Source organism: Lycorma delicatula, chromosome 9 (genome assembly GCF_047948215.1).
Source record: "Lycorma delicatula isolate Av1 chromosome 9, ASM4794821v1, whole genome shotgun sequence".
Classification (NCBI taxonomy): domain Eukaryota; kingdom Metazoa; phylum Arthropoda; class Insecta; order Hemiptera; family Fulgoridae; genus Lycorma; species Lycorma delicatula.
The window spans coordinates 108,270,298-108,295,449 of record NC_134463.1 but is presented as its reverse complement, the minus strand read 5'-3'; the positions used below and the strand labels follow the sequence as shown (position 1 = coordinate 108,295,449).

The following is a 25,152-nucleotide window of genomic DNA, read 5'->3' as shown; positions in this document are numbered from 1 at the left end:
ATAAATTTACAGATAAATTATTTCAAGAGAGGAATTTCAAACCGTGGTGAAAGAATATTTCTCATATAAGATAGTAAGTGGAAATGTAGAGAATTTCATGTCAAGATTGAAAGGCTGAAAGAAGAGAGCAAGTGAATCTAAAAAGAAGGGTTTTAGATAATATCTTATGTAAATTCCTCTTTTCTTATTGTTTGAAAATTCTATTTCAAATTCACAATTCATATTTTATTTTATTATTACGGGTTAAGATTTTTCATTTACTATTTTATACGTATACTGTAAATATATGTACATATGTATATCTTATAAACAAATACGAAAATTTGTCTATTTTTTTGTTTGTATCAGCATCACAAGAGAATCAAACGACCGATTCCTTTCAAATTTCCAGAAAACATCTGTGTTATCCCAGGAGAGATTTTAGGCCATAGATCGAGGTCCTAGTCTCCTTGAGGGTGAATTTTTAAATTAAGTTAAAGAAAATTAATTCATTTAAATAATTAATATATTTCTGTTACCATTGTAACTGAAATAGGTTGTGGAGTTTTCCTCGTCGAAGGTCTGTGTACTTTAATTACCATAATTAGTACTTAACTACATTTTGTAATTTAATTTCTTTTTCAGGTTTCTACAAAACCTGAATAACATAATTGTTATTTATCAAAATTATTCTCACAACCATGAAGGTAACGAACAATACGGGAGTCCAGAGGATGGAGAATGGCTCCTCTAAAATATTAGTATATATTAATGGGGTCCCCTTAATATCAGACGGGACTGACGAGGTATGCAACCCAGGGCTCAGCCCCCTGACTCCTGGAGGCCTCAGGGATTCCCGGGACTCGCTTGAGTTGACCCCAGATATCTAGAATATCTTTTTATGTCTAATATATATATATAAAATAAACAGAATAATATATAAATAAAATGTATATAAAATATATACAAGCTTATATAAAGAATTGTTTGATTGCTGAATAGTTAATTAAACCCGTATCTTAGTTATCTATAATATAAACTAGTAATTTATTTACAGATGAATTAACCTGCATTAATTAATTATATGTGCGACTCTGTCTCCCCTAATGAGTTGAAACATAAATGCATTCATTACAGAAAATAGTAAATTAATTATTTGTGCTTTACATTAACTGTTGCAGTCTTTCTTTTCGCAGTGATATATATCAAAAACCAGACACACCAATCAGAGTTGATTTCTTTGATAACTGTCAAATGTTAATTATAATAATGGTGGCATAAAAGTCCTCACCCTATTTCCAAAGGTTTTAACTTTGTTTCAGATTGAAAAAAGTCGGTTCTGTTGTTTGATTAAATTTATTAAGACGTTTACATTTTGTATCATTAAATCGTGAATATAATATTGGCCAACTGGCCACTGCTAGCCAGCCTCTGTGGCGCGAGTGGTAGCGTCTCGGCCTTTCGTCCGTAGGTCCGTGGTTTGAATCCCGGTCAGGCATGGCATTTTCACACACGCTACAAATAATTCATCTCATCCTCTGAAGCAATACCTAACAGTTATCCCGGAGGTTGGCCACCAGAAAAGTCCTAGTAAAGGCAGTTACTTTTATACGGATTTGAATACTAGATCGTGGATACCGGTGTTCTTTGACGGTTGGGTTTCAATTAACCACACATCTCAGAAACGGTCGACCCGAGACTGTACAAGGTTATATTTCATTTACACTCATACATATCATCCTCATTCATCCTCTGAAGTAATACCTGACGGTAATTCCCGGAGGCTATACAGGAAAAAGAGGAAGTGGCCACCGCAGAGTTGATGCACAATCGAGCCGTTTCACAACGAGCCGTTTAATTTCCTTAAAACGTCTGGCGATAAATTCTCCACCTCTTGTTGGTTATTCTCCTTTAGGACCGTCAAGGTCTGAGGCTTGTTCCTGTAGACCCTTGACTTCAAAAATTCCCAAAGAAAGAAGTCTAGAGGTGTCAAATCGGGCGATCTTCCGGGCCAATTAAAATTGCCAGAACGAGAGATTAAGCGACCGGAAAACGTTGGCTTCAGGATGCCCATTGTTGCTCGTGTTGTGTGCGTGATCTCACCGTCCTGCTGGAACCATTTGTTTTTCAAACCCAATTCGTCAATTTTTGGTAGCAAGAAGTCATTGATCATGATTCTGTAACGCGCAGTAGTGACAGTCACAGTGTTGCCAACGTCGTCCTCAAAGAAATAGGGGTAAAAGTCTTTTTATCCGTAAAAACTGCAACAAACTTTAAGAGAATGTAATGGCTTTTTATGAATTACTCGCGGATTCTCAGTGCTTCAGAAACGAAAATTTTGCTTTTTCACATATCCGCATAGGTGAAAATGCGTTTCGTCGCTCATGATGATATTGAGGGGAAAATTCTCATTTTCGCGGGCGAGGTTTAAGAGGGCTTGCCTAAACTGCACACGTGCTTGTCGGTCTGCAGGCAATAACTGGTTTTTGTTTGCACTTTGTGTGGTAACATTTGTAAGTCTTGCACCGAAATTCGCTATAACGACCGTCTGTTGATGCCCAATTTCGTCGCCGTCGTTTGGTTGACACTTTGGTGTCATTTTGGATATTTGTGGCTACACCAGCGATGTTCTCGGCCGTGCGGACACTACGAGGCTGGCCACTTCTCCTAATTTTTCGCGTTGAGCCATATTAAAAACAGTTTATAAATGGTTTGTTCGTTAAACCATTAAGCAATTGCAAGATTTATCATAGAGCTAATCCTGTCGTCAGATTGTTTTAGGGTACAATAAAACGAAATTAAACGCAACTCGAATAACAACATTTTGGGCTATTTGAACAAATATTTTTTAGATACCGTAATAATGTACCTGTCTCAAATGATTGAAAGCTTATTTTCACCCTAATAACACAAATTTAGAATTAAAATTTAAAAAAAATCACAGCGATAGAAGTAATAATATAAAGTTGTACTCGTATTGGTAAACAGGTAAAAATGAATTTTTAACTGTGGGGAGTTGATTATCTCCGTTAGGAGAAAAATAAATTAAAAAGCTTCAAGTGTACTGCATGAAAATTATTAATTTTAGACGGTAGATTTTTAAAAATGTTCAGTAGTATTTCAGACAACGTAACTTTTTTTTCGGCAAATTAGAATCTACGCAAGAGTAGAATTTTCATTAATCGTAACCGATTTCGAAATTTAGTCATCCGATTTTTTTTTTATAGAAATTGAATACTATTTTAACTACAAATTATTTCTTGTAGATATATCTTTTTCCATTAATTAAATAATTTTGAATTTATTTAAGAACGATTCCATCCTAATTCTTTGTTTAAAATTTAACAATTAATAATAAATAAATAAATAAATAAATATATATATATATATATATAATTAAATAATATACATCTGTAATATATTATTTAAATATTCTATGATCACACTGGTGGTTTCGTAGTGGTTTCGCAGTAACTTCAAGTTATATATCTGAATTTTCGTTAATATGAATAAATTTAATCCACATTTAACATTGATGCGTGACATTTTATCTTAATTAATTAAATATTTGATATATTAAAGTCTTATAATATTAATTTAAATTATGCTATCAATAACCACAAGCGGAAAAGATTGATATCTATCAAAACAACTGATTACTTCTAGTGTATTATTTTGTAAAACAATGAATAAACAACTGATGAAAATTGACAAACTAAATTATATCCAATTCTGAATATATGGAAACATTAGTAACATAATTATGCCTATAAATAACTTTATCAGTCGTAATGTTTCCTTATGGTACTAACTACATTTTCCAGTCTATGGATATCCGTACCATTAATTTCGTTTTCGAAATACGCAATAATCTTTGTTATTTTTTACTTAATATTACCGGATGATTTGATCCTGATTTACTAATATTTTTATTATTCATCAACATAGTTGAACGTCGGTTGATTTTTAAGAGATGACGTAATTTTTTCATTCCAGCGTCGAATAACTCCTAATAAGCTGCAAACTTCATAAAAATATCTTAGTTTGTTCATTAACAAAAGTTTATTACACTAAGAACAAATAATTTCTTAATCTTTTAATGATATAATTTTATAGCCCGCTTATGAACATCTGTCGTCAAAACAGCAGTAAGAGTTTCTCTCGTTTGAACAAACTTTCCTTTCCTGTTTAGTACACTTATCAGATTTACGGTTCTCATATCATCTTCCGCTTCGCATCCTTATAATTTTGAACGTCAATTTTACAACATTAATTATTTACGATATGCAGCTAGGTTAATATTACTCGGGGGAAAAAATACAATCTTTTTTAATTGTTGTTATTCAGATAATAATTATTATTATATTTTCTGCTAAGAACACTAGGGTATTTATGTTGAGAACTATTTACTTTTCTTAACTTCATTCTTTTAAAATACGTTGACGCGGAACCACTGCATTGTCAAAACTTATTGTACTGGTACTTTTAAATTTCTGTTAGTTTTTACGTAACGTTTAGTCAACGCCCCTCCCTTTATTTGACGTCATATCTTATCTGTTCTTCTCTAATGACTGGCGTGAGAGAAATTATTATTATAACTTCTCTCATACCAGTCATGTTACTTTTTAAGTCATAATATTTTATGACTTATTTTAAGAAGATTATTTTATAAATTGGAGACCGGATTAAAGAATCTTTATCGGCTACAAAGAACTTTTTTAAAGACCAGGGATGCTCTGTACCAGACGATATACATACTACCAAATGATCTATTTGATAGACAATTTGGTTTAAAGATTTACCAAATATATAACCGTCGTTAAAAAAAACACAGCCTTCAAGTTATCGTTGAAAACACAAGCCAGTAAAATTAAAACAAAACAATTCGATGCCAAATGTTTAACGAATGTAAATTATTTAAGCTACATTATGGAATCAGTTTTGGTTTTATTTTATGGGTTTATCGATCTTTCGACTTCTGTAAATTAATATACGAAGAAACTATGTATCTTTTATTAACAACTTAACATAACCTTCTGAAAAGAACAATAAATAAAAACAAAGTTTATCACGGCAAAGTTAATTTTTTAATAAAAATTATACATTTGAATAATTTATGTTGTAAAAGGTTTCGGAAAAGATGGTAGAAATAAAGAATTAAAATAAATTCACGTACACGGAATAAATACATAGTTAGTATTTCATAAAAAAAGTGTCATGCTTGTTTATTAATTATTTCTTTTAGTCTACATGAGAATAAAGATAGTAAAAAAATATTTCCGGCATAAATTACGACGATAAAGGAGCTTAGGTACATCAAACGCTTCTTAAATTTTTTCCGCTTCCGCTAAGTAAATTTGATAAAAATTTAATAATATCGACTTTTTGGATTGGCATGACACAAAATATTATAGTATGTTTTTATATCCTTCTGAGGAAATAAATTTTTCTAATACTGAAAACTTTAAATCCTGAATTTTTAAATGATTTATAATATTTTCACAATACATTCAAATACATCTCATTTTCCCAATAAAACGCGTTAATAAATACGTGTTTGTACTTACAAAACAATACAATTGATCAGGATACATTTTTTGGATAGGTTAAACAATTTACAATCGATAAAATTTAAGGGGAGCCGAAAACCAATAAAGATTTTTTTTTTTTAATTTTTGGTATTTTGTATTTTATTAAACTAGAAAGCTTCCTGGTTAGATTGATATATAATTTATATTATTCTGAAATATATTTCATGTAAAAAATTTGTTTTGAAATACGACGCGTCAGGAATATTTTTTATAGTCGCGAAGAACATATTTTAGCAACTTTTTTTGTGTAATATTATGAATACTTTTTTTCAGTATACAATATTTTTAGTCTAGTGTGTTGGTCACAAGTGTTCCTAGATCATTTTTTATTCCATATTTACATGTATAAAAAAATTAAATAATGTTTTGCCGTTCCACTTCTATTAGTTTGTGTTAATAACTCAACTACGTGTCTGTTTGTCCTATTTTACGAAAATTTAATTTAGGATATAAGGAACATTTTCTCAGCAACCACTGAATCAATTTTCCTGAAATTTTTACACAGTATTCAGAACCATTGTGGGTTTATCCTGAGTACGTATTATTTTAAAAAAAATTAAGTCTATATAATTGTTTTGTCATAACTATAATTTTCTGAAGAAATTGAATTTTCTGAAGACCAACACTAAAAAATGTTTATTTCGTATAGTCAAAAAAAATATTGAACACTACTTACTCAGTGTGGGTGTGTGCAAATACAATATTATAAAAAAATATTCACTGTGATTGATCCAGTAATTTTTGTGAAATATTCATTACATTAACATTGAAAGAGATAGGAATTCCGGCTCCCCTTAAATAGATTTTAAGAGAAACTAGTCAAGGATAAAAAATTCTAAACTTAGAAACGATTTTTTCCCTGCAGAGTACATAAGATTTTAGGACTTCTGCTGCTTCAATATTTATGCAGAGCTTACATTAATATTAGGTTTTTTTCTGGGCGAAAAACGCTTCAGTGTTATCATCGCCCGAACGCGATGTAAATGTTTTAAAAACTAAGTAAAAAAAAAAAACAAAATTCACAATTAAAAATTTAAAAGAAACGCCCAGAAAACAAAACACGCAATATAAACACAAAAACAATAGTATAAAAAAAAAAATTAAAATAAAATCAAAACTTGAAGGAGAAATTTAAAAACATAATAAAATATTAAAATACAAAAATAACAAAAACTTAAACTAAATGTTAAAACACAAAAATATACAACTACCGCAAAAAAGAAAGAAAAGCAGTATTAAAAAATGTGTAAAATATTAGCACCCCAAAGAAATGAAAACACCCGGTGTAAAACATCTTTATTATTGCCCAGTATTTGACGAAAATTCCCGGAAAATTTTAATTTACAACGCAAGGCCGTATATCGAATGCATTCCACAAGTATGAGGCACACAGTCAAGCGGCAGTTGCATCGCATGCATACTGGTGCGTTTACTGCTGACATCAGATACCCGTGAGTAGCTCTCGTTGTCCTATCTGCAATCAGCAGAGGACTACTTCCTCACGACGAATTTTCCTGTATGAGGAGTCCCATGGAAACACAGAACCTTTAATGTGCCAGAGTTTGGTATCTACCGTAGCCGTCCAGTTATCTTGCCACTTTGCGCGAAGAGTGAGTTTCACATAGTTAACAAAGTCGGATGCAGTAACACGGGAAGTGAAGGAGGGTTGACTACACGTCTCTTTAGCAGCGGAATCTGCACGTTCATTACCCAGAATCCCTTCGTGGCTACGGACCCAGATGAAAATCACTTATGCGTAGCGACGGTTCAACTCGGCGATTGCATTGTAGATGTCGGTAACGATAGGATGTTTGGAATAAAGATTTTCTAAGACTTGGAGAGCACTACACGAGTCACTACAAATATGAATACGACGGTACTTAGGATTAATGATATTCAAAGCCTTATTTATAACGTACAGTTCAGCAGTAAAGACATTCGTAATACCAGGTAGTCCAAACATATAGGTTCGGCCATTAACAATAAACGCGCAGCCAACGGTATCGTTCTGTTTCGACCCATCTGCACATACCACTGCGTCCGGGATTGCATTGAAAAGAATATGGTGAAGCAATTGCTGAAAGAAAATCGGTGTTGTTGATTCTTTATTGATCCTGTAATGTCTACAGCTACTTTACATTTTTTTTTACTATGGGAAAAAAAATGGTTAACTAATAAAGTTTATTACGTATCTTTAAACAAAACATGGTGGAGGTATATTATTGTTATCTAATTAGTTCATAAATTATTAGTTGGTAAATTTATACTCTAGACGGGGCTTAGAACTACTTTATTACTTTAGATTTAAGTACCTCTTTAGTATTTTTTAATCTTTCTGTAGAAGCTGATCTTATCTACCATCATTAAACTAAACATATATGGTGGAAGAATTAGTCAAACCAGTCTTAAAACTATTCTATGTGATGTTTCTTATTTTTTCCATAAAAAGGTCTTAAGAAATAGATAAGTTATTACCAATCACCAAAAATCAAATTTAGTTGGTGCTAGTTTGACGCTAACAAACATTAAATCAAAATGAAACCATCTCGTTGCAGTGCATTTGGTTCTATTGTTATTTAATCGTTTATTATAATTAACATTTTTATTTGTGTTCTCATCATACAACAATAATAATTATTACTCATCAAAGTTTAGAAAGCTCAGTCAATGTGCAGGATGGGAATAAATTATAGGAACGATTGGAGCCAGAGGAATATTAGTGCAAACATAAACATGCATGCAAATGGTTGTGTAGCAAACATATCTAGAGTGCAAATAATGCATGAAAAGTTTTTTACTATTATCAGGAAAAGATTTTTGGCCAACTGAATGTGAAATGTGAAAAATATAGTAAAAGGGAAATTTGTAAAAATTTGTGCCGTCTAATGTCAACTTTAAAATTTAACAAGTATTACATTATGTAAAATTTATACCATAGCTGCTAATCAAGAAAAGTAAAACGGAATATTGCATATTGAAAACTTTTAAATAAATGAAATATCGACAGAAAATTTTTAAAACGAATTATAACAGGTGATAAAACACGGGTGAACAGTTGTGAAAGAAACTAGTGCACAATCATTGCAGAATCACTCCAAAACCAAGCATTATGATACCTTTATATTCCTATTCAATCATTCACTAGACAACTGTCATTTAACAATAACCCACAGTTTGCAATAGGAAATGAAAAAGAAATGGTTAGAGGAATGAAACAGCTATTAATGGGTACTTTACCTCTTCATTTTCTATTCCTTATTATAAAATACACTATTATTATTAAAATAAAATACACTACAATTATTATTCATCCACCATCCTACTCTCCAAAATTTTCTTTTGAGAGTTCTTTTTAAATCATAAACAGCCTTAAAAGATTTAAGTTTAAGTTTTTTGTTTAACCTTCGAGACCACCGTTAGGTATTGCTTCAGAGGATAAGATGGATGACAATGTAGCGTGTGAAAATGTCAGGCCTGACCGGGATTCGAACCCGGGACCTCCGGATGAAAGGCCGAGACGAGCCTTAAAAGACTGCCATTTTAAAAACAATCCAAAAGACTAAAAAAAAAAAAAAATGCTATGAGATCTATGCTGTATAACACAAAAAAATTTCCGAAAACATCAGTAAAAAAAAAAGAATGCTGGGAAAAGTGTTTTAAAAATAATACAGGGAAGTACTTCGAAGGAAGTAACATGTTATCTTCAGAATTACATATCAATTACCAAATACATATTTAAAAAAGAAAATTTTGGTTTCTTTTTTGCGTTTCTCTTCGTGCAGGGTAAAATTAACAGAAAAAGACAAAGACTGGAGTATGTATAAAACAGGTAACATGGTACTATCGTATATGTGTCGAAAGTAAAAGATTAGCAGAGAAGAATAGTATTATAATAGGTTAAATGATAATGAATGAACCTAAAAAATGAGTTTAATACGAATTATAAAAACTCATGAATAGAAAATGAAACGAAAGCATTAAAATATATTCATTTATTCTGAAAGTTAAAAACAAACTGTCTGAAAAAGCTACTGTGATTAACAGAATAAATGGACATTAAAGAAAATTTTATGGACATAAACGACTACAATACGTGTAGTGTATCCTAAAATTAATAAACCCGTATTAAATTTCTAAAAATTTAGCAAACAAAAAAATGAGATTTCCAGTTTGGAGTATATATTTTAAATTTTGTTCCTGACTAAAACCTATTGAGGCTCAATCTAATAAAGCTTTCAGACAGATAAGTATACTCTACGTTAAGGTAGGCTCTAAAGAAAAAACTGAAAAGCCTTTAAGTGTACTGGTAGAAAGAAAATCCATAAGAAACAAAATCATGAATAAAACCGGAAACAGTAAATAAATTGAACATTAAATAACGTCAAGAAAAAAAAAAATAAACCGAAGGGAAAAATAGTTTAAAACTTAAAGCACTAGAAAGGACCATAATATAAAGGAGTATTAATAAATTAAATAAAGTTCAACTATCCTAATTAAAACAAAAGAAAAACAGAAATAATAGAACCATAACGATATGGGTAGGATGGAGGGCCACCAACTCGAAAAATGTTTTTACTTTTGGATATTTGTTATTTAAAGATTTGAAATTCTTTGTAAAAAAAATTAATTTTTGAGACTAGATACTTAATTTTACCGGCTATGTAAAACCACTTGCATTACAAATAAAAAAACCATCAAATTAATATTTCTTGAAATCATACTATAATGATAACCATAATAAGAAAATTATCATTACTTATAATTACTATATAATTATAAGTGTAAGTTAGTTATAATCAGTTATTAGTAATAACCGATGGATTGGGACATTTTAAAACCAAGAACAATATATTCATGCAGTAATTTAATTACTGAACATATTAAAAAATTTTATTCATATAGTTATTTAAATTATGTTGTACAAATTCAACTTCATAAAAATATCATCCTTCAGACGCCCATTTTGCTTATTAAGTCTTTGAATAGTTCAGTCACCTCTTATTGCAGCATTTCCAGGGGATTCAATTGATTTCTAGTTGGACTCAATGTTTCAACACTTGTATTATTAAATTTACATTTCCATTGAAAAAAAGTCTGCTAAAGGTGAAATAACCTGGGTGGCAACGTCATGCTCCCGCTAGAAAAGATAATGTGGTTAGGAAGAAATTCAGCGAAAAATCTTGACATTCATACGGTATGTTGGTTTGTAGCAATCTTGTTAAAAATGCTTCATCTCACTGGTAAACAAGATGCTTGTTTATGATAAAGATGCTCTAAATTGATAGCGACTGCCCTTTCTCTAGTCTTTTTAAAAACAATAATTCGCACAAAAAAAATTGCACACCATACTATAACTTGGAAATTGTGAACAGAAATTGTTTCTACGGAAGACTATGATCTGTAATTTTATTTATTAATAAAACTTGATATATGAAAATTACTGCATTACAAATCAATTAGTTTTAACTATTTCGTGATTTTTCGTTAATCAATTGAAAAAACATTTATAAAAATTAGCTCAATCTTTCATAGCCTTGTGCATGTAGTGGAAATATAACTCTAATTTGCCAAGGCTTGATCTTCATCTAAAATGTACAGAAGACTTGAAAATGAGAAATGAGAATGTATTTAGATGAAAATGAGAAATGTGACTTCAGACTAGCTGAATAAACCAGAATAGCATAGAGTATGCCTATCTCATTGTAACTATATTTTTGGATATTTTACTATCTTTATATTGCCACCTTTATTTTTTAATGTACAGAGTGGCGCAAGATATGATCCAACATTTGTTTCGGCAACAATTCTTTAGGTTAATAATTATTAATGTGTTTTATGTCGGCAGAAGTGACAGTTCATGAATTTTTTTTCTTCTCTTTCCGAACGCGCTGTTGGTGTATCGTCCCAAGACGGTTGACAAAGGAAGACTAACCGTTGAACAGCGCGTAAAGACTTTTGTTTTTTAATGAAATGAAAAGTGTGGTGCTCATAGAAAGACGGTTTCGTGCACATTTTCAAACACGGTTCTCACCCTCATTTAAAACAATACGTAGATTTTAAGAAACATTTAATAGTGACGGTTCAGTATTTGAGAGTAAGCGCGAACGGCCGGCCAATGTCCGTTCTCTACAGAATGTCAAAACTGTCGGAGCAGCGTCGCTGAGGAGCCCAGGCAAAGCAACAAGAAAAGTAGCAGGACGACTTGAGATTTCTACGAGATCTGTGCAGCGAATTTTAAAAACTGATTTGCATTTGTATACGTACAAAATAACAGTGTTGCCTAAATTAACGGTTGACAACAATTATCAAAGAATGACATTTGCTGAAGGACTGTGAATCAAGACGACTGTTGAACGATATTTGGTTTTCAGATGTGACACATTTTCACCTAGAGGGGGTTGTTAATAAACAAAATTTACGTTTTTGGGCTCCGAGAATCCACACGGGCTTCATGAAAAGGTGCATCACGCTCCAACAATTACGCTACGGGCCGCTATCTCAAAGTCATGGGGTAATAGGGTCATTCTTTTTTGAACAGACAATGAACAGTGAACGTTATCTAAACATTCTGCGTAATAATTTTGTTCCTCAGCTTCTTGTAAGACAGTTTCGATTAAAAAACGAGTAGTTCATGCAGGATGGAGCCAGACCACAGACAGTTATTGTCGTTTATACTTTCTGCGTAAAACGTTTAACGCAAATGTTATTTCAAACCGATTTCCTAATCGTATTTCGTAGGGGACAGAACTGGTCCCCAAACAGTTCTGATTTGTATCCGTGTGAATATTTTCTATGGGGTTTTCTAAAGGAAAAGATTCTCCCTAAATATCCTCGTACAGTGATGAACTGCGAGTGCTGAGCATCAAGGCGGGCAACGAGATAACCGAAGATATGTGTCATCGAGTTATTAACAACATAGGCGTTCGTGTTGAAGAAGTTGCTAGACATGATGGTGGTTATATTAAACATGTGATAAGCAGAACATAATCTCCAGATATATAGTAAACACGCTGTATTTTACTTTTCTGTGTTGCCACTCAAATAAATATTTTTTAACAAAACCAAATTTTGAATTATTTCGTGCGCCACTCTATGTGTTAATTTTTAATGAAGTATCCTAAAAATATTGAATCCATATCTTGACAGCATAAACTGATGAAAGAGGATGCAACGAATGATGAATCGTCTTTCAAATTCATTGCTGAGCAATCACAAAACTAGACCTTTTTGTAAATGAATTTTACAGCAAAAGCACGTTCCCCTGGCACTTCATGATTTTCAGTTACAACATATTTTATACTCGTACTATATCACCAGGATAATAAAACTGTTCAAAAGAGACGAATTATAACTGTGCATGATGCGTGTTTACTTTTTTTATACATTGGGTAAGACATTTAGCATTAATGGCCCGTTTAGTAGATATCCAGGAAGATCATCAGGGAGCGGCTGAGCCTGCTATACGTTCGTTGACTATTTAAACAGCCGTTTCGAGCTATGAGATCCCGGAGTAGTCAACAGAGATGACTGGGCTAGTCGAGGAATCTAAACCACGAAGTGGATGGGAATGGCCACTCGTGGCATTCGCATCTGTGGCATCCTGGTCGAGGCGGACTAGATTATATCAAAAGCCTAGATTTCGAAGATAACCTCCGGTAAAGCCCATAAGGGTTAGGATCGAAGGGGGTAGCGAAGGTGCCTTCCCCTACGGGGATCAGGTTCTTCAAAATACGATTCTGTTTGCCACTTTCAAGCAGGAGTCGGAAGCTTGACTTTCGACCTCAACTTTTTTAACTGGTTTCGGAAAAGAAAGTTTTGAATCATCAGCAATCAGGGGGAGTCGAAAAGCTGGTGGATGGTCAGCTATGGCGAAGTGGTAGCTTCAAAAAAACCCAGCCCCGCTGTGTTAAGCGTCTTCTTCCCGGGAAGTCGTATAGGTCTCTTCGTTGAAAGTATTTTATACTAGCGTGTAAGTGCTGTTTTATAACTATTGTATGATAACTAGTGTTGACGATTGACGGTAGTGATCATAATAATAATAATTCCAATTAGATGCTTGGCTTGATTCAAGCGTACCATTGGGTTAAATAACGAGTTTCTTAACTGGTTGCTTCGAATTACGTCTATAACACAATACAATAATTCTGGTAGCCGTAACAGTAATATTAAAAAACACAACTTTAAAGGAAACATTTTTCGAAATTGCGATCGAAGAAATCGCAATCCTCACTTAGAGATAAAAAGACTGGTAATTGAAGAATGTCGAGTAAGTTGACTGGTAAATTATACTTTGCGGTAAATTATTTATTTGAAAGTCAAACAGATAAGCAACGTTACTCGTACCAGTGTCTATATAAATTACATTAAAATTGTAATTTATTTACAGGAAAATTGATCTTTTATTCAAAATAAAAGTTTTCCTAAAACGTTTTCAATTTTTTTTTTTTTTTAAATTCTGACTTTAAACTGAGTGTACGAACAACATTATTGAAATATGTACGTAATTTCATTTCACAAGTGTATGGAAAAAAGGTTATAAAGAAAAGAATTTCCATTAAAACTACTGATAAATTTCATTGACAGTTAAGAAAAGAATCCATCCAGTTGCTTCACAGCAAAACAGCTGCCGTCAAACGCTTGCTCTGTATTCCATATTTATATGACGAAAAAAAATTAAACGTCCAATAAATTTGTTCTTAAATAAATTTAAACAAAAATTGTTTGTAATACATTTTAACGAAGTCACAAAAGATTAAAATTATACCATTGGGAAGACAGGCAAAAAATAGGGTAATTTATTCCGTAATCTTAATATACCCATCTTTTACTTATTTCAGTAGATTCTCTTAAAATAATTAAAGATAACATAGAAAAGTATATGATGTAAAATTCTATTTTATCCAAAATAAAAATAAATAAATAATAAATATTTCTGTGTGACCAAACGAAAGCCAAACGAAAACCCGTATTAAGAATATTGGCAAATTTTAACGTAACATTAAGACGTAAAAAATTAATAAATCTTCATTACATTCAATTATTACTAAATTGTGTAGGCCCATAAAACATAAAACATTGGCTCTACATCAGGATTACCTGGAAAATGATCACAAAATAAGTTGCTATAAAAAACTCTACTTTTAAAAAAGAAGAATTAAATTGCTGGAAAATTTACTTTATCGATAGCGTTGTAGGAACTTCATTGTTAAAAATCGATAGTTCATCAACCCCCTAATAATATAAATTTGAAATGTATTAAACATCCTAACGTGAAAGTATTATTTAATCATAAATACATTAAACGGTCATTTTCTCTCCCAAATTTTTTTCACGGGCATATATGTTTGTTTGATTGGTTTCCGATTCATCGATCTTTATTTTTCTTAATATTAAACCTACAAAAGTATTCAACCTACAAAAGGGGCGTAGCACATCACGGTAGAGAGTCTAAAGTGAAAATTAATTTGTTAACTAAATTTATTTTTCTATTGGAATACTGGGCCTAAAATAAAATTATTTGTATTTTTTTACTCCTATTTTAAAAACACTCAAAAACAATACTTTTTTCGTGTTTTCTTAGTGCTCTTTATTTATCAATTAACAGACTATTCTTTCCTTTTTTTTAAATTTAATTACTTTTTTATATATACTTTGTTCAAGTGTACCGTTGATGATTATATAACAATCGAAATGACAAACTATATTAAAATTTTAAATAAAAACAGGTTTTTTTAATGGTAATCTTGTTTTCCAATTTACATCTACTGGAAGATTAAATTTTTTTATGAAATAAAGAGAAGAAGAAGAAAAGATACGATTTCTGATAATGAAATACTCTAGCTGGAAATAATAAAAGTTTCACAAATAGTAATTATGATTTAATAAAATAATTATTTAAAAAAACTTTGTAACTGGCAAGGTCAATCATAGAAAATAAAAAATCTATTGTGGACACCACATGACTTCCTTGTACGTCTATTAAATTACATATACACATTTTTTTCTTCACTTCATTAAAACTTATTTCATTTGAAAGTGTGATACGAACCTCCAATTCTTTAATAAAGTGAACAGTTACACAACTGTTAAAATATTAGTTTTTTTATTAAAATCAAGTATTTACACAGTTATTAATTCAACAATCTTATCTGAAATATTAGGATAAAGCCCCTTTATTATTCTTTAAATAAATGTGTCTTATATCTATGTAATACTTTTTTTTAAATTATTATGATGTAACCATCAAAAAATGAAAACAAGAATTAATAATCAGAAGTTTCACCAAATCTGAGGTTGATACCACATGACTTACTTGTACGCCTATTAAATTACATATATTCATTTTTTTAAATGAAGTACATAAAATTTTATTTCATAAATAATTTCTGATATTTTTCCACATTTTTTTTTTTATTGTTATTATTGAATTATTATTCATCCTAAATTTTTTTTTTCAATCAGAGGTTAAAAATTAATAATTAATATATTTAAAATAAAGAAAAAGTTAAAAACAAAAAAAAGGAGTTGAAGTCTGATTCGAACTGATGTGCCTTCCCCTGATAAGATCCAAATATTTCATTAATTAAAATTTCATTTCATTATAACTCTGGAATCAATGAAAATAAGCACCAGTTATGATATCGTTGGAAAGCTCTTAATGAGGGCTTATTATTGCAGTTAAGAAAAAGTTCAAAATCCAAAAACAATTTGGATTTTGGACACTTCTGGTTCAGACGATTGAAATAAAAAGGTGGATTTCACAACTAGATGTGACGACAGCAGTTTTAAATTCAAAATTTCAACATCCTATTGCTAATAGCTTTTTAAGTTATGCGAGATACATACGTACGTACAGACGTCACGCCGAACTAGTCAAAATGGATTCAGGGATGGTCAAAATGGATATTTCCGTTGAAATCTGGAAACTGAAATTTTTCGCGATCACAATCCTTCCTTTTACTTCGTACAAGGAAGTAAAAATTGTACAACCACTTTCAAATAAAACATCCTTCAGTAAAAATAACAGGTGAAGTGATTTCTTCCTGTTTTCTCCACTGAACCAATATTCTGTTGTAAATAAATAAGATATCTACGAAGTAGGGTAAAGAAGTTACCTAAGAAGCGTATCTAACCTCTGATAAATGACCTGTTGTAGACTGTTCACTGTGAGGGTTGGTTGTTCAATGAAACATCATAGAAAAAAATTCTTGTACCTCAGATGTTTTACATGATTTAGAAACATAATTATAAAGATTTTACAAAAAAAAAACAACGATAATTTTAATTTTTATAATACAAATTACTTACTGTTCCTTACTGATATTGTCTCCTTCAAAGTAGTCTGACAGAGATGTAACAGACTTGTACCAACGTTTCTTCCAATCCTCAAAACATTATAGGAAGTATTTTTGGTACAGCCTACGTTTCTAAGTTTCCTAAGTTAGTTAATTCGTTCACCTTTTAATGTTTTCTTAATCACTGGGAATAAGAAAAATTCGCATGATACCATGTTTGAAGAATACTGAGTGCGGGATGGTGTTATTTTTGGCTAAATAATCACGAATTAATAGTGAAGTATGAGCTACAGCGTTGGCATGGTATAAAATCCAAGAATTGCTTTTCCATATACAAATACGGACAAAAAATGTTTTCTTTGGATCGTCTCAATTAAACAGCATAAAACTAGTATAAATACTGTTTCCTGACCGTATAACCTTGTGGTCCGAATTCAAAACCGGACGTCGCCATTGTAATTGAAAAAAAAAAATGAGTTTGGAGAAACTAAATATTCGATAGATCTCGGCGTACTTTTTTCTTAACTTGTTCTTCAAAATGGTTCTATTGTATTGACTGGACCTTCTTTCGTTATCATAAGCGTGCTTTTATGTCTCATCACCTGCTATGTACGTTTGAGTAATTCTGAGTCATCAGCAATGTCATGTAACAATTGCTCTGCGATGTCTGATACGATGTGATTTTGAAAATTCAACAGTTTTGAAAGATTATTTCAATAATCTTTAACAGCTAAGATTATTTCACATAGGCGATAAGAGAGTCTCACCTCTTCAGCAATTGCTCTAATAACAGTTTGGCAATTATTGATCAAAATATCCTATATTCTGTCCATATTTTCATCAACTGTTAATCTTTTAGGACGATCAACACTTTTTTTTTGGCTTTACGGCATTCTTTAAATCTTTTTTATTATTCCGTGGTATCTGTATAACATCATCGTAAAAGCCTTCACCAATTTACTATACTATTTTTATTGAAAAATCTAACGCAAACGCTTTGTTTCATCATTTTAAAACAAAAAACAAAATAAATCCTTACTCGTTATAAAATACGCCCTACTAAAAAAAAAAAAAAAAATTACTCAGCTTTCAAATTTAAAGTACTCATCTAATAGGCTAAAATCGTTGGTATACACTATACACAATGCTGCTATAACGTGAGACAAAGTAATAATCAAAGAAAAATGTTACGGGGGAATAAAAAAAAGTCTTATCTTTTTTTATACCTGTTGTGTAAAAAAATTTGTCCCGGTATAAAAAATAATGAAAATATATACATACGAGGTTATAAATGACAAAAACAATTAACTATGCTTTCCTCTCTTCAAGAATAATGCATTATATATATTATCTCTATTCACCAGGGTCACTGATGTACATAAATATAATTTATAACATATTGTGATTTATTGTATTATTCATTAAAACACTGTACTGTAATAAAATGAATATTCAAACTACATCAATTAATTTGTAACATGTAGTGGTTTTTATTTTATTAGTATCGATTTCACACTACTTTTTCATTAAAAGTTTTTATTAATTTTCATTCATATTGATTTATTAATAAATAACGTTAAATTTTTATATACATATTTTTCATGACTATTTAAAAATATATGTAATTTGTTATAAACATTTTTAATTTATAATATTGTACGGGATCCTAAAATGACTAATTTTTTCAAAATTGCTTTTCTTATAATTTTATTTGATATCCCAGTAAATAAGTTACGAATAATTTTTTTAAAATTTGGGTTTCATAAAATGGGGTTGACCGTTCGTCAGTTTATTATTCTGAAATCCTCATACACAAGCGTATCACTCACCCTATTGAGATGAATTCTTTAATAAGAATTTAAAGAAAATCGATACAGCCGTTCAGGTGTTACAAGAAAACAAACAAAAAATACCATTCAAAACAGTATCGTTCTTTGTGCGGTAGCCGCTTAAAATAAAATATTCAGATAAAAATTCAGCCGTGTTTAAATTCAGCTATGTACGCCTACATAACTCTGTTTCAGTGAAATATATTATTTAAGTCTTAAGCTTTACTTTTTTAGTCAGGTCTGACGACGTATAAATTGATTTACTGATCTAATAAATGAACGGATGAAACAAATAGAATGAATCAATAGATTAGATTTTTCAACCTAAGAAAATTTTCAAGATTAAACGTTTACCTTTTCTTAAAGTAGAAAATAAGAGGTGCTCTAAATTTTACTTCTTGTTTGCATAAAATTTAAGCTTTCATATAGAGATAACATTTTTAATAATTTATTTTCATCTCATAAATCGTTACAAAAGATAAATGATAAGTGCACAATTTCATTTATTCTACTTCTTGATATATTTGCTCTCTCGTTAATAAAAAACCTATTGTTCAAAGAATTCATTAATAAAATACTTATTTCATCATCAAATAAATTACTGAAGTTATGAATTAAGTCAGACATAATTAAAAATAAGCTTTTTGTAATTTTTCCCTCTTTTGTATCTCCATCAAATACTCGTAGAGTAAAAAAAATAGTCATCGCATTAAGCCAAAAATTAAATAAATTATAACCACAAATGCAAGTTTACAAAAAACAAAATGAAAATCTCTATTTAAAAAGAATATATATATTCATATTTTTAAACATTCAGAGAAATAAGAGTATTCATTTTTTTTTTTAGCCATTATATATCTTGTAAGAATGAGTGGAAGGGATTGGAATCTACAAATTAGTAAGAGCAACATAATGAGAAACCCCGTGCCCATCATTTAAATAATTTTCATTTCTTCAAAACGTTGAGGGAAATGAGAATTTACCAATAAGAACACGCAATATATCAGTATAAAAAAAAATATTTATCCTTATCTAGCCTCACTTAATATATATTTATGCCTGCGTAAAATTGTTGAATAATTATATTGTCTCTATTATTAAAAATATTAAGATATCCTGAAGAATTTTGGATGGAATAGGTACCTGCAGCTTAAAATGAACTCAACTATTCTCTCTGGTTGGGATTTTCATCCTACGGTCCCTTCTTGATGACATAAATCATCTAATATTACCATCCACATCCATTCCTGTTAAATAAATAGGAATGAAAAATAATTTTAAATTCCTAAATAAATAAATAAATATATATATGGATTTTATTTTTTATATTGATCCTTTTCTCCACTTATTTTGGTTTTGAGGGTGTAGATTGAACCTGTTCGGTCCGTAATATAAACACCACAATCAGTTCTTCCTCGATTTGATCACAAAAAAATATCTACTCGTGGACGGAAACGAGGATTCCTTTTGGAAACTAAAATCGCTAATTACCTACTTGGTAAAGCTGAATATAATAACCCTATATAAAAGTAAAAATACCACTGAACTAATCAGGCGCCTAAATATGAATGAAAGTTCCATATTTTTATTAATAATCTTTTTTTTCCGTAATTATTAAAGCTACTTTTTAGGAAAGGGGAAAATTAATTTTATGAGAGTACATAGGTTTAGAGAATGGAAGTTAGTAGCGGATGTTTAATTTCAAATTACTCAGTTCCTAATTAAGGGAGAAAATATTTTAAGAATAAAAATTATTATTATTATTTTACCTTAGTTTACATGTTCTTAAGACTTTTCCAAACCTTACGTAATTCCTAAATTTAAAAAAAATTTAATCTTTTATTTATTACTTGTTCTAGTACGTATATTATACTGTAATTCGAGAAATTAAAAGATAGAAATCGTAAGCCAAAAATTCAAGAAATAATTCTGTAGTTTATTATTAGTTTACTAACATCAGAATAGTTTCTACTGATCTCAACTAATAATCTTGGAATGTTTACCATTAGGTGTACCTACCTGAATTCCTGTTAATTAAACCAAACAAAGCCAACAACTTCAAATAATGTATTAGTTGGAATGGTTCCAGATTAATAAAAGATTTTGTAGTCAAATCTTTTAAGATTATTAAAAGATATATATATATTCATTTAAGCCCGACTTGATGGAATCAAGCGAGTGTAAAGAATTGACTGAAAGATATATCTATTTAATTTTAGAAAAGTTTTTTATCTTTTTAAAGCAATTTTTTATAAATATTATTTCTGTTTCAAGCAGCCTAAATATTACAAATAACTGTATAATATAAAATAATATATATACGAGTAATATGCAAACTAATCTTTTTCTTTCGCCCTATTACGAAGCATTTTTTAAAAATTTGAAAATTTTGAAATCAGTATATTTAAAGGAGGAAAATTCTGAAGAACCCGGATAATTGAAAAAAAAAAAAAACACCGTTCATTTTTTATTAATGAATTACAGTTATTTAAATATTAAACAATAATATGGGAAACAGTTTTCTACAATTTTATATCTTAATAATACTCGTACATATAAATATTTCTTTAACAATTGATATGAAAAACTATAATAGATTCCAGAATATCTTACGTAGAGAAAATAAATAATCGATATAAAAGTGCTTACAAGTAACTCGTTAGTAATAAAAGATGAATAAGTTACCAGACGTACGACAACTGACCTTAGTATGAATTAATTATGCGGTATTAAAATGAAGACATCTTGTCTAGCAGTTTTTTTTTTTTTTTTATAATAATGATATAGTATTGTAACTGAATCAGAAAAAGAAACGAATAATTATTTAGCTATTCTGAAAAAAAGTTAATTGGTATTAAACAAAAAATTTACGTAGAAAATATCTTTTTTTTTATTCAGAGAATAAAATAATTAAATTTACATAAATAAATATAATCGATGAAAACCGATGGAAGCATGAGAGGATAGAAGAACATTAGTCTTGTTGATAACATTTATAGTTATAGAATTACAATTTTTGGGAATAGAAGTTTATTAGTCTGCAAACTTATGATAATTTTTGAAAATTCTAGGCGAAAATGTTTCAAAAAAAAAGCATAATAATAATATAAAGTCAAGTTATTAGTTTGGAACAGTTAAAAAGTTAGAAAAATTTTATAAAAAACTATATATATATATATATATATATATATTTCTGATAAGCAAAGTAACAAAAATACATGTTAAATTTTTATAAAATTTAATATCTTTCGAGATACGTAAATAAATTACCTCATTTGATTTTTAAAAAATGTAATAATATTACTTCCAGTAATAATAATAATAATAATATTTTTATTAATAAATTTAATCCAAACCTAGTGAATTATAAATAAAATGAAATATAATAATAATAATAATAATAAAAAACACAAAACGGTTTACTACATAACAAAAATGCATAAATATTTTTCTAGTTTTTACTGTTCTGGGCTGAAGTGAATCAGCTACGACTAGAATCCCCAGAATCGTTTGCTTCGCCAAAATTTTAAATAAATTAATCTTAATAATAATGCATCATTCTGATATGATCTTCCGAATTTTATGGAAAATTCTTTTAAAAGATAAAGTGAATATTTTACGATGACTTATTTAAAAAAAAGAATATCTTTTTGTAGAGGTAAACGCTCTCTAAAATTACCAGTCAGCCGAAATAGCTCAGTTGGGAGAGCGTTAGACTGAAGATCTAAAGGTCCCTGGTTCGATCCCGGGTTTCGGCAGTGTTTTTTTTTTTTTTTAAATTGGCATATTTATTTTTATTATAGTTGAATTTTATTTACTTAAAGCATATTTTTTTCTTTAAATTTAAAAAGACAATGAAACCTTGGCCAGCCGAACCAGTCTAAACGTAACATGACAGCTCTATTATTAAACAATAATTTAATAATAAATATGAAGCTTAACTTTGAAATAACGCTTTGTCTGAAAGTATTATTAATACACAACGAGTAAATTCCATAAATTAGTTTTAATAATACATGACAACATAATATTTAATTAACATGTAAATTATGATCCTAAAAACGCCGGCAGAGATTTTCTTTAGCTGGATGTTTATTCCTTAAACGAAACAAAAAAAATATTATATGAATTATAATCGTAATCGAGGAATTTAAAAACTAACAGTCAAGTTTATTAGGTAAAAAGTCTTATTGCTTTGTTAAGTAATAAAAAGTTTTAATTTAAAAATATTTTAAAAAGTATATAATTTTTAAAATGTAAACGTGTATTTTACCCCTTTATGAGAATTTTGTTAAAACCGAACACCATCAAACCATATTTTAGATATCTAAGAGCATTAAATTAATTGAAAAAAATTACCTATCTAATGAATCAAATTTTGGACCCAAGAATTCCGCATTTTCCTGTCTCTTGACCGACTGTGACCAAAAATAAATTTTATTTATGTCCTGTCATTGGCCTAGTGCCAAAATTTCATCCAAATTTTTCCATCTAATTTATAGATATCAAACAAAATTAAGGCTTCCGGAAGGAAGAACCTATGTATAATTCCTTCCGGACTTTATGAATGTTAAAATATCGTTTTTTTTTTTTTGTTAAAAAGATCTTGAGATGTTAAAATCTGCAAAAAATTCCGACATAAAAAAATCTGTATCGATTGGCACAGCTTCACTTATATAGCATAATACGTATAATATAATTATATTCTAAGCCGGGAAAAGAAAGATTGTCAAAAAGAATTCACTCTTAACATAGAATAGATTAAATTATATAAAGGCAATTAATTAAAGTACAAATTTCGTGAACATTGATTTTTGTGCTTTTATCAAATGAGGTTCAATTTGAGATGAAATAATGTGCAACGATAGAATATGTCTTTCTTTGTAATGTTTAATTTATGTAAATTTGGGGTTGAATTTAGGTTTTTTCTTGATTTTAATTTATTTTTTAATAATAAAATTTTTAAAAACCTATTTTGTTTGCAAATTAAAATAAATTAATTAATCTTCTATATTTGAAAGTTTTGTCTGATATGTTTTTAACTTTCAAATGGGTTGAGAGCGGAAATTTTGTTGAAAATCTGAAATTATGATAGTTGGACCGCTCTAAAATATCAAGAAAAGTTGATATGGCAAAGCAGTGTAACTTTTGCTATAACGACTCAAGAATCCACAGACATTTAACTTTTAGAATTCTCCTATCTTAAGTGTAAGTTAATGGAACTTAAAGTTATTAGGAATATTGATCGATAAAATATGATTTCGAACTTAGTTTTAAGCGTTTACTTCAAGATATTCTCCTTTTTAATAGATATACCTTTTAACTGTTCGTAATATAATAATATACAAAACAAAACTATCCAAGTAAATTAAGATTTGAAATGAATCATTATCAAAGAATAAATTTTTGTTTTATTGATTTTTTTTCGTATTAAATACAGAGCCGTTTGCTAAAAACCGGTTTATAAAGATGTGAACAAGTTTACATTTCGATTTTTACAAAAATTATAATCAGAAGATTATAATAGAATCAATTTTTTAAAAAAATCAAAGATAAAAAGTCTCTTATGGAAAAATAAGAAAACAAATCTATTTACCTACACAAAAATGAAAAGAAATAAAACATAAAAAGTAAGAAAATAATAGTTCTTCCTTGTTATGAATAGTTTAAGCAGAAAAAAAGGATTAAGATAAAATTTGAAACTTTAAAAATTACCACGTAACCTGACCAGATCAGAGTGTTTTTTTATTTATATTATTTTTTTACTAATTCTGATCATGATAAGTTTAAACACATGTACTGGCTGATATGACATAGATCTCGGCTTTCAGCAGAAAGTAAATTACTGATTTACAAATCCGTTTTGAAGCCTGTTTGGACTTACGGACTTGAATTATGAGGTACAGTCTGCAACTCCAGTATTGACATAATTGAACGCTGCCAAACAAAAACACTGCGGAAAATGCTGCTGGTATATAAGTAATAGCCTTATATATAATGATTTTAAGTTACTAACCGTTCGGTAGGAAATCTCTCTGGTTTGCCTACGGTATCAAAATCGTTTGAATTGCCACCCGAATTATTATGCGGTCAATTTATTGGATAACACGATCTGTAATTTTTCAAGATTCCTGAGGAACAATATTCTTGGTTTGCCTTATCATTTCAATTAGGTGACTTTTTGGTCTGGCCGTACGAAGTGCTCTTCTATTTCATAATTAAGTCACAAGCCGCTGGGTCTCTGTAAAATTAATGTTAGTTCAAATACATCTCAGTTACTTATTGTTCAATTATCTTCCTAAACAGATTGTAAAGTTGCTGTGTAGTTATAATAATAAAAAAACAAAAAAAAAACAAAAATGATGATATTTTAACAAGAAAAAATGATGCCTATTTAGTTGTTGATTTTTATTTTAATTATTTTATTATATTTTTATAAAAGGAACTTTTCAATTTAAT

At 29.6% G+C, this 25,152-nt stretch overlaps 1 protein-coding gene and 1 non-coding gene across 6 annotated transcripts in view; one reads left to right on the top strand and one right to left on the bottom strand.

Annotated features, from left to right (window-relative positions):
* Positions 1–25,152, bottom strand: part of jus (EB domain-containing julius seizure protein) — a 746,258-nt gene that overhangs the window by 228,823 nt on the left and 492,283 nt on the right. The gene's annotated exons all lie outside the window — the stretch shown is intronic.
* On the top strand, positions 22,379–22,451 carry TRNAF-GAA (transfer RNA phenylalanine (anticodon GAA)). Its single transcript has one exon. It is a non-coding gene; the product is annotated as a tRNA-Phe (tRNA).